This window comes from Macrobrachium nipponense, chromosome 45 (assembly GCF_015104395.2).
Source record: "Macrobrachium nipponense isolate FS-2020 chromosome 45, ASM1510439v2, whole genome shotgun sequence".
Classification (NCBI taxonomy): Eukaryota; Metazoa; Arthropoda; class Malacostraca; order Decapoda; family Palaemonidae; genus Macrobrachium; species Macrobrachium nipponense.
Genome location: NC_061105.1, coordinates 43890156 through 43900155, shown reverse-complemented (window position 1 = coordinate 43900155; position 10000 = coordinate 43890156). Strand labels below are relative to the sequence as shown.

At 37.4% G+C, this 10000-nt stretch overlaps 1 long non-coding RNA gene across 1 annotated transcript in view; it reads right to left on the bottom strand.

Moving 5' to 3' along the window:
- LOC135214147 (uncharacterized) overlaps positions 1-10000 on the bottom strand; it is a 21599-nt gene that overhangs the window by 28 nt on the left and 11571 nt on the right. The window contains exon 3 of the long non-coding RNA XR_010314295.1: positions 1-33. This exon is cut by the window's left edge and continues 28 nt beyond it. This is a non-coding gene — a long non-coding RNA (uncharacterized LOC135214147). The remainder of the gene's footprint in view (positions 34-10000) is intronic.

Genomic DNA, 10000 nt, shown 5'->3' with positions numbered 1-10000 from the left:
GAAGATCATGCTTTTGGTTATAAATGGTTTGACCTGCAAAGAAAAGAATTGATTATAAATTTATTTTTCCGACTGCATAAGGTTGTATCTTGAAATGATAAAAAACAGATGATTCTTATTACTCTAATTTACATTTTGAAGATTGACACAACGACAAAGTATCAAGATCAAAACCTAAATTACAATAACATGAACATGCTGAATTTGAAATGATTTATGGTAATCAAAATATATTTTGTCTCCTGGTGAATACAGATATACCCTTATTCAGAGGTTACAAACTTTTAAGTATTCTATTCCTATAGATGGATTACAGAAAACAATTGAAGACCCTTCTGCACTAATTCAGTTAAGATAATGCTGCAAGGGTGATAAACATAGTTTTGGTATAACCTCCGCACCACCCTAATGGGAATAGTATTTCATAATATCCGCTGGGCTCCTGTGGCCACTAGAAGACCCAGACCTACTTGGATGAGACCTATGGGGGGAGGGGGGGGAGCAAGGAGGCGAGTGGAGATTTGTGGAAGATAATGCACTAGAAAGACATGAGTGACGGAATTTCACAGAAGCCTTTTGCCATACGCAATTATTCATGCGTATCAAACTTGCCAGTCTAAATCTCATTGTTCCTAAATAAAGAATTTGTCCATTGAAGAAGAGCTGCCGTATAATCAGTATATTATCAGAAATCCCGGATGACTTCCGTAGTATACTTTTACCGGCATAAAGGTATGACGGTTCTTCGTGGTTTTCTTTCCTCTTAAGTCATTGTCATTACAATGCAATCGCAGAGGGCCACCTTCCTTTACGTCTGGAGTGAGCATCATGAGGAGATGACTACTGTCAATCAAATAACAAATATGCTTATAACATAATGAAGAGGTTTATATATTAGACATTTAAGTTAAAATAGGGGCTCAATGCTTATAAAAATCTGCGATATCCAATATCATCCCCCCCACCCCCCCCATTTCTCTCTCTCTCTCTTTCTCTCTCTCTCTCTCTCTCTCTCGGGTAATTTAATGGATACGGTTCCCTTAAATGGCAAAATAATGAAGGAATGAATGATAAGTAGCTATTAAGCCTATTGTGACTTAGATCCGCTCCTTCATTTCGTATAACGATGAGCATCAATCTGTTTCTTTTTTTCTTTAATAAATACCAAAAGTCGGAGGTCTGCGACGGGTTCGGCGTTACCATAACGACCGGAACGGAAGTTCCTTAACTCCATATTTCCTGGAATGAGATTCAGCGGATTCCAGGGAAGACATATAATTATCAAACTCTTTACTTGTGGAGAAGGAAACTTAGATCTTTATCTTTAACCTGGAACTATCGAGGAATAATAAAGACTTGAGGGAGCTGGCGCTTCACGTTCAGCGTTTTTTAGGTAGCAGTCGATCTGTATTCATCATTATTTTAACACGATGTTTTTTTCCAAAAAAAAAACTCAAATCTGTTGGATGTTGCCTTTCTCCCTTCTTTACGCGCGTGTGAAGTCACGATGAAGAAATATAATAAGGTTAGATTCCCTATAAAAGTGTGACTGAGAGTAAAGTCTTAAATAGTCAATAAATGGATTAAAAGGGCTTCGAAGGTACCTTGTTGTAGACCTGTGACAACACATACCCCGCCCCCCCCCCCCCCCACACATTACACACACACACGCACACACACACACACACATATATATATATACACACACACACACACACATATATATATATATATATATAATATATATATATATATATATAAATATAATAGGATGGAGAAAAGCCAGCGTAGCATCATACACGTATTTTCCAAATTTTGAGACTTTGGGTCTCATCATCAGGGCTGTAAAATATACAAAATATACAAATTATTAAAAAAGACTCAGTATTAATATTAATAATATATATATATATATATATATATATTATATATATATATATATATATATTATCTATATATATATATATATATATATATATATATAATCTATATATATATATATATATATAGATATATATATATATATATATATATATATATATATATATATATATATATATATATATATATATATTATATATATGAATTGTCATTTCTAATATAAGTGACTTGTTACATTCACAAATATTAAACCAAAAACATCGTTTAATATGCGATTCACTATATCTTGGTAATTCCTTACACCCAAGGGGATTTGTGACAGACAAGAACTTCTATATATGTTATCGATAAACATTGCTAATAATTGACATCGGGTGGTGAGTGGCGGGGGTTGGGTTGCAGAAAGAAGTGGTGGGGGGGGGGGGGGGGGGGGGGGGTGGGGGGGAGGTCCGGTGGGTCTCCCCATGACAGTCAACCCACCTCTCAATTCAAGACGCTCTTTCTTTCACTGACCTTTCAGAATCTTTAACCTTTCTTGAAACTTACAACTTCAGCATCTCTCCATCTTTAACCTTTCTTTGTATCCACATCTCTCCATCTTTACCAGTTCTTTGTATATCCAATCTCCAAAATCTCTCGGTCTTAAACTTGTCTTTGTATGGTAAACCTCCTTAATCTCTTCATAGATAACGCTTCTTCATATCGACGCCTCCCATATTTCGTAGTCTTTAACCCTTACCTCTTAATAACTCAAAACCTTCGTCATCTCTTCACCTTAAATCTAATCAACTTCAAATAAACCAGGTTATAAACCTCTGTGAAGTAACAAGACTCTGTAAATTATTATTATCATTATCATTATTATTATTATTATTATTATTATTATTATTATTATTATTATTATTATTATTATTATTATAGGGAAAAAACTCTCTATCACGAGAGTATATATAATGTTCTAAAGGGTCCACAATAGTACAAAGTGTAAAAAGTCCGTGTATAATTTTAAAGACTTTACAGAAAGCTTTCGAACCCTTCCCTGGGTTCATCTTCAGTCCAGGGAAGGGTTCGAAAGCTTTTTTCTGTAAAGTCTTCAAAATTATACAAGGACTTTTTACACTTTGTATTATTATGGACCCTTTAGAACATTATTATTATTATTATTATTATTATTATTATTATTATTATTATTATTATTGAATACAATAGCTGTTTCAACGGCATTTAATTTATATAGAATCTTCTCAATTCTTCTTATTATCTTTTTCTCGTCAGCATGTAGCTGGTGTATTAAGTTTCCTAAGGACATGTAAAGATTTTCATTTGTCTTAGGTTTATTCCTCTAACGTGTCGACAGCGCACAGGCAGTCATCTATGAGAGTTTACAGTACAGTGAATTAAGATACAGTTTACAAGTATTTATAGCATGCAAGGTCGTGTACAATCGGTGGGCGGGTCGGTGGGAACGGATTTTAATTGGTCGTTGGATGGAAACGAAATCTCCCCCTGAGGCGTTCTGACCTGCGTAGTTTGGACGGGGTTATTAGCGTCGGTTGGGTGTTGTTTGGGGTACCCACCTCTTGGGCGGCAGGCTGTACAATTGATATATCTTCCGCTCGTTCTCTCCCGCGCCTTTCTCTCTGAACTTCTTCCATCGTTCTCTTTTCTCTCTCTTGCTCTCTCTCTTTCTCTTTCTGCAAGTTCCTCTCTCTCTCTCTCTCTCTCGTCGCTCCTTCTAACGCTCTCTCTTTTCTCTCTCTGCCTGCTCCTCTCTCTCTCTTTCTCTTTCTCTTTCTCTCTCTGTTTGCTCCTCTCTCTCTCTTTCTCTTTCTCTCTCTCTCTCTCTCTCTCTGTCTCTCCCCCCTCGATCTCTCTCTCTCTCTCTCTCTCTGTCTCTCCCCCCTCGATCTCTCCTCTCTCTCTCGTGGTGGATGTATACGTAGTCTGGTTGGTTTCTTGCGCCATTTGCTTCTTATGATTGTGGGGAGAAACTCTGTTTTCTTTTACCGTGTGATAGTCGGTTTTTTCTCTAATATATGTAAAGCTTCAAGATAACGTAGGCGTTTTCGGTCGGTGCATGGTCAATAATTTCTATGTTCTTTATAAGCTCAGCTCTTTCTGGTCTCCTGTTGTGTTTTTCCCTATAGTGAATGAAAATGGCCCCTTCTTGAAGATGACACGAGAGACGCTTGGAGAGTCTGGTAGTGGTCATCCCGATATAAGAATGGTGGCATCCATCCACCGAGCATGTGAATTCGTAGATGACACTCCTTCTCTTCAAAGACGTTTCTGGGGGCGCCGGGTTGTTTCTAAGAAGCAGCTGGCTGGTTTTCATGCTTTTGTAATAAATTATGAGGCTAATTTTATCACTTTCTGTAGTGGGGGAGACATTTTCACTGGATTATTTTTCCTTATAGCCTTTTCATCTTCCAAATATTTGTGGTGCATATGATTTTAAAAATATTTTTTATAGCTCCACTTTGGTCGTTAGTTACGGTTCGTCTTCTTGGTGCCATTTATTTATGGAGTCCCTCGTTTGGCGTTCGACCATACGGTTTGAAAAGTTATTATTAAGAGAACTTGTGTAGACCTTTCGATTTCCCTGGTGGTTTCTCTCCATGTGGACCACTACCAGACTCTCCAAGCGTCTCTCGTGTCATCTTCAAGAAGGGGCCATTTTCATTCACTATAGGGAAAACACAAACAGGAGACCAGAAAGAGCTGAGCTTATAAAGAACATAGAAATTATTGACCATGCACCCCTGGACCGAAAACGCCTACGTTATACTTGAAAGCTTTACATATATTAGAGAAAAAAAACGACTATCAACACGGTAAAAGAAACAGAGTTTCTCCCCACAATCATAAGAAGAAATGGCGCAAGAAACCAACCGACTACGTATACATCCACGAGAGACGAGAGGAGAGATCGAGGGGGGAGAGACAGAGAGAGAGAGAGAGAGAGAGATCGAGAGAGACAGAGAGAGAGAGAGAGAGAGAAAGAGAAAGAGAGAGAGAGGAGCAAACAGAGAGAGAAAGAGAAAGGAGAAAGAGAGAGAGAGGAGCAGGCAGAGAGAGAGAGAGAGCGTATAGAGAGCGACGAGAGAGAGAGAGATGAGAGAGGAACTTGCACAGAAAGAGAGAGAGAGGCAAGAGAGAGAGAAAGAGCGGAAGAAGTAGAGAGAGAAAGCGGGAGAAGAACGAGCGGAAGATATATCAATTGTACAGCCTGCCGCCAAGAGGTGGGTACCCCAAACAACACCCCAACCGACGCTAATAACCCCGTCCAAACTACGCAGGTCAGAAACCGCCTAAGGGCAGGGGGAGATTTCGTTTCCATCCAACGACCAATTAAAATCCGTTCCCACCGACCCGCCCACCGATTGTACACGACCTTGCATGCTATAAATACTTGAAACGTATCTTAATTCACTGTACTGTAAACTCTCATAGTATGACTGCCTGTGCGCTGTCGACACGTTAGAGGAATAACCTAAGACAAAATGAAAATCTTCACATGTCCTTAGGAAACTTAATACACCACCGCTACATGCTGACGAGAAAAAGATAATAAGAAGAATTGAGAAGATTCTATATGAAATTAAATGCCGTTGAAACAGCTATTGTATTCAATGCTACTGCCCTCAGAGAAGGCCTCCTTCCATTATTATTATTATTATTATTATTAGTTATTATTATTATTATTATTATTATTTTGTTTCTTGTGATCAACATAATGGTTTTATTGATCCTTCGTCGTGTAGTTACGCATATACGGCGTTGAATACAATACTGAAAGAACACTAATACACGCATACATAAGCGTCTATGTACATGCACGCACAATATACAGACAGGAGCACTGATATTGTTGCAGTTCGAAGCGCCCTTTGAACGTATGCAATTTCACGCATCATTCTGCCAATGGTTTGTGAGGTCCTCCGCGGCTCTGAAAACCCGCTTACTCTGAATTCAATGCCCTGGCTGAGGTACTTGCGCAGATTCTCATGAGGTTAAGGATCCATTATAGAAGTCAGGCATCAAAGGGTGAACCTCGCTGGTTTTCGAATCCTGTTATGTATGTTTCTAGAAATAGGATTGGTGGGTCAACCTAGAGACCATAATCGTTGGAAAATCTTTACTGAATTTCCCTCCTTCTATCAATATATACAGATGCATACTCTGAAGGAAAAAGGGGATCTGTATCTTACGGAGTTCACTACAATATCTCAGAAGATTTAGGGTCTTTTTTTTTTATTCGTATATACACATATGTATATATATATATATAGTATATATATATATAATATATATATATATGATATATATATAATATATATATATATATATCTATATATATATATTATATATAATATATATATATATATATATATATATATATATATATTATATATATACAGGTATGATGAAACGTATTTATTAAATTTTCTAGGTCAATATATGTACGAATGTGGCCCTAGTATCTCTACTTTTTAGGCAAACTTAGAATTCAACAATCAATGAACTGAAAACAATAAAATAACACGCATGTGAGTGTTTACTGGCATAAATAAATGGTGTTATCCCATGCCCACGAGAACTACTCCCTAGATATTAACGTTGAGGAGTTTTCTTTCTCCTACAGTGCAAAAACTATTTCCAAACCTTTTTCTTCCTTTCCTCTCCTGTCTCCTCTTGTCAGACAATATTGGCTGCATGAATCGCTCCTTCACATTGAAACTGCTTCCATTTTTCAGTAAAGCAGGAGAAGCTTTGTCAAAGCCTCGTTTTTAGCTCAAGTAGGAGGGTGGAGGCTTCGGAAGCTTCAACAGTTTCCAAATTTCTCGGGGAAATTGTCGCTCCAGTTCAGAGAGAGAGAGAGATGAGAGAGAGAGAGAGAGAGAGATGAGAGAGAGAGAGAGAGAGAGAGAAGCCGAAGAGGAGGAGGAGGAGGAGGAGGAGACGAAGTGTTTTACCTCCACAAAAGGCCCTGTAATATTTCGGCCAGATCTTGAAGAGATCCTTCTTTGTAGAGAGAGAGAGAGAGAGAGAGAAGGACCATGATGCTTTGATTCTAACACAGAATTACCGTGGCCACGCCATTACCATTAATTTCCTTTTTGTCTATATTCATTGATCATATACTTTGGAACGCATCACAAAGATGATAAAAGCACAAACTTTAAAAATTCGACGCATCAAATATGAGCACCGAGAGAAATATCCCCGGGGGGATGAAACAAGGGCAAAAAATGTCTGTCTCATAACTTGCATTATGATTTTTGATTAAACCTAAATTCATCTCCTGAAAACACGAGCAAAAAAAATCTCATCTCCTGAAAGACACGAGCAGAAAACAAACTTGATTACAAAAAATATCGAATCTGATGATGGAATAATCCATAATTCAGTTTCATACCACTCAAAATAATTAAACCGATCAGTCACGGTTCTAACTTAATGTATAATATACTGTGTTGAATGTGATTCGAGTATTTACTCCTGGAAGTTCCTCAATATTGAAAAGCTTTACAACATCACCGCTCATTTCTGAGCTGGAGATCAGTAGAATGATAAGCATTAGCCGCCCAGATCATTTCTCTTTTTCTGATGTCCATTACAAATGCACTTCTGATTGCACTTTGTCATTACCATGGCGGACGAAAAGATTCAAAGACCATTTCCTGAATAAACGTTGTACATAAGATAACATGAAATGTCGATCTTCAAAACTGCAACTGAATCAGGTGATGATTGCTAATACATAGATGTGTGTGTCTGTGTCATATTCATGATGAGGCTACTGGATTAATTAATAGCTACATGAACTCAGCGAGAGAGAGAGAGAGAGAGAGAGAGAGAGAGAGAGAGAGAGGGAGAGAGAGAGAGGGTTGGGGTTGATGGATATGCACAAAGGGACGCCATGAAGTTGACCAAGAGAAATGGCCTACGTGTGACAATATTGATGAATGGAATAAATCTCTGAGATAATCATTCCATTATTGTAATAATTTTCCCAATTCTCCTTCAACCTGAATTCAAGAGTGGGTCACTATGAAACTCACATCTGGTGAAATGTGACGGTGTTTAATTAAGGATATAGACAGTTAAGTCGTCTTCATGGATGACCTGTTTTCACTCTTCCCCGGATTATGGAGCCACTTAGTTTTGTTTTTTTGTTTTCGTAATGCCATTATTTAATGTCAGAATAATGAACGTTGTTAAGATATACTATATTCTCATTAACTATAATACACGCACGCTTAATCCATTTTTTTTTTCAAATCCAAAGGGAATACGGATTATATTTTCAATTCCACGTATAGCCTCGGCAATTTAATTTGTTTCGTTTCGCGCTGGATATTGATCTCTATCTCTCTCGCCCTGAATAAGCTGATTTCAAGATGTCGGGAGGATGAAAACTCACCTAAGCTCTTCTGAGAAGATTATGTATTCGAAGACTTTTGGGATTTCCGTGTTTATGTAGATTTAATCTGGATTCAACTTACTTTGGTGTGAGCTTACGACGCAATATTTAAATGAATATCTTAACATAAGACTGAATTCTTTTTTATGTGATGTTATAATCCCTTGCAAGGGAAAACAGCGTATGACGCAAGATACTTCATTATAACCAGCTAAAACAGAAAGATTCAATTATTTAACATGTCAAAAAATTTCAGTTTACATTATAAAAGCATTCGCTTTACAAAAGCACCCATCATCTCTGACATACACATCTGCATATTCACAATATTACTAATTTATTCATATGCACAAAACACATATATGATGAAACAGATACACAAGAAGTCCATAAATGGATCCTGGTACAATACCAACAAAATTCCCCTCGGAACGATTTTCGAAAATGGATCTTGGCGAATCTCTGAATGCATTTACGAACTGCTCTTCGAATAACAGGGATGGACGAGCCAGGAAAAAGAACTTCCTAAGCTGGAACACTGGGAGAATACGTCCACTGTATCAAAACTGAATTCCAATTTCTGTGTAATACGTAATGAAGATGAAGGGACCATCTGTCACTTTCAGATGCAAAATTTATGAAAACAGAGCAATATTAATTTGGTGAGTGGGTCGTTTTAAGTTATCAAAATTAATATTTGCTTTTATTCAGTGGCAACATAACTGTAAACACAGCTCACTGCACGTTGTATCTGTATCATCTCCGCCATGTGCTTCCGAAAGATTCGACATTACGTTATTATATACGTATCCACAATATTGAGTTACAGTGACAAAAGAGTATTTAAGTTACCTTCTAAAACCTTACAGGCTCAACCTTGAGAAATCCTGCGCCTCTTCAGTCGTCCCAAGAGTAGGATTTTTTCCATCTCAGTCAAATCAGTCAAATGTGTTTTTTGTGTTTTCTGTTGGAAAGACGTATAAAGACGTGAATAAAATTCTCCTTTATAAGCCATAAAAAAACTGCCATTATTACGCATAGGCATATCAAATGAGGAAATATTTAAAAGCAAAATCAGTTCTATAAGAATGAATAGGATAACTCTTAGGCCAGCCACGTAATGTATGGCTAAATCTCTTGTCGAAGCCAGGTACTCAACAGAAAAATCTATTGAAAAATCCGAAAATCTTTGAAAACCCCACGAAAAATAAATGGCAAAACAATTAGCTTGGTGACTCTACATGCATGGACTGAACCTTAGCTAAACCATTTAACTAGAAAAGACCCTTTTTTCTCTCTTTTTCTCTTTTAATATAAATGAAAACGTGTTGGGAAATAAACTAAAAACTGTACAGGCAATACAAATTCTAATACTGTAATTCTCTCTGGTGGGACATAAAAAAAAAAAAAAAGCAGCATAATCATCTTGTTTCTATAAAAATGTTAATAGTCCTGCCGAGTTCTTACACCCAGAACACATCTCTTTCCAAATGCCCCGAGAACCTTCGCCCGATTTCTCCTTGATTTAAAAACCTCATTATAAACTTTTCCGTGACATAACCTTCACGTCTATCGCGGTATATTCCCACTGACCCTCCTGCAGGATTATAAAAGGCTTCCCCAAACTTTGGTCGTTCCTTAGCCTAAGCCCTCCCACAACATGCCTAAGAACTCCCCAAAATCAGGCCTAAG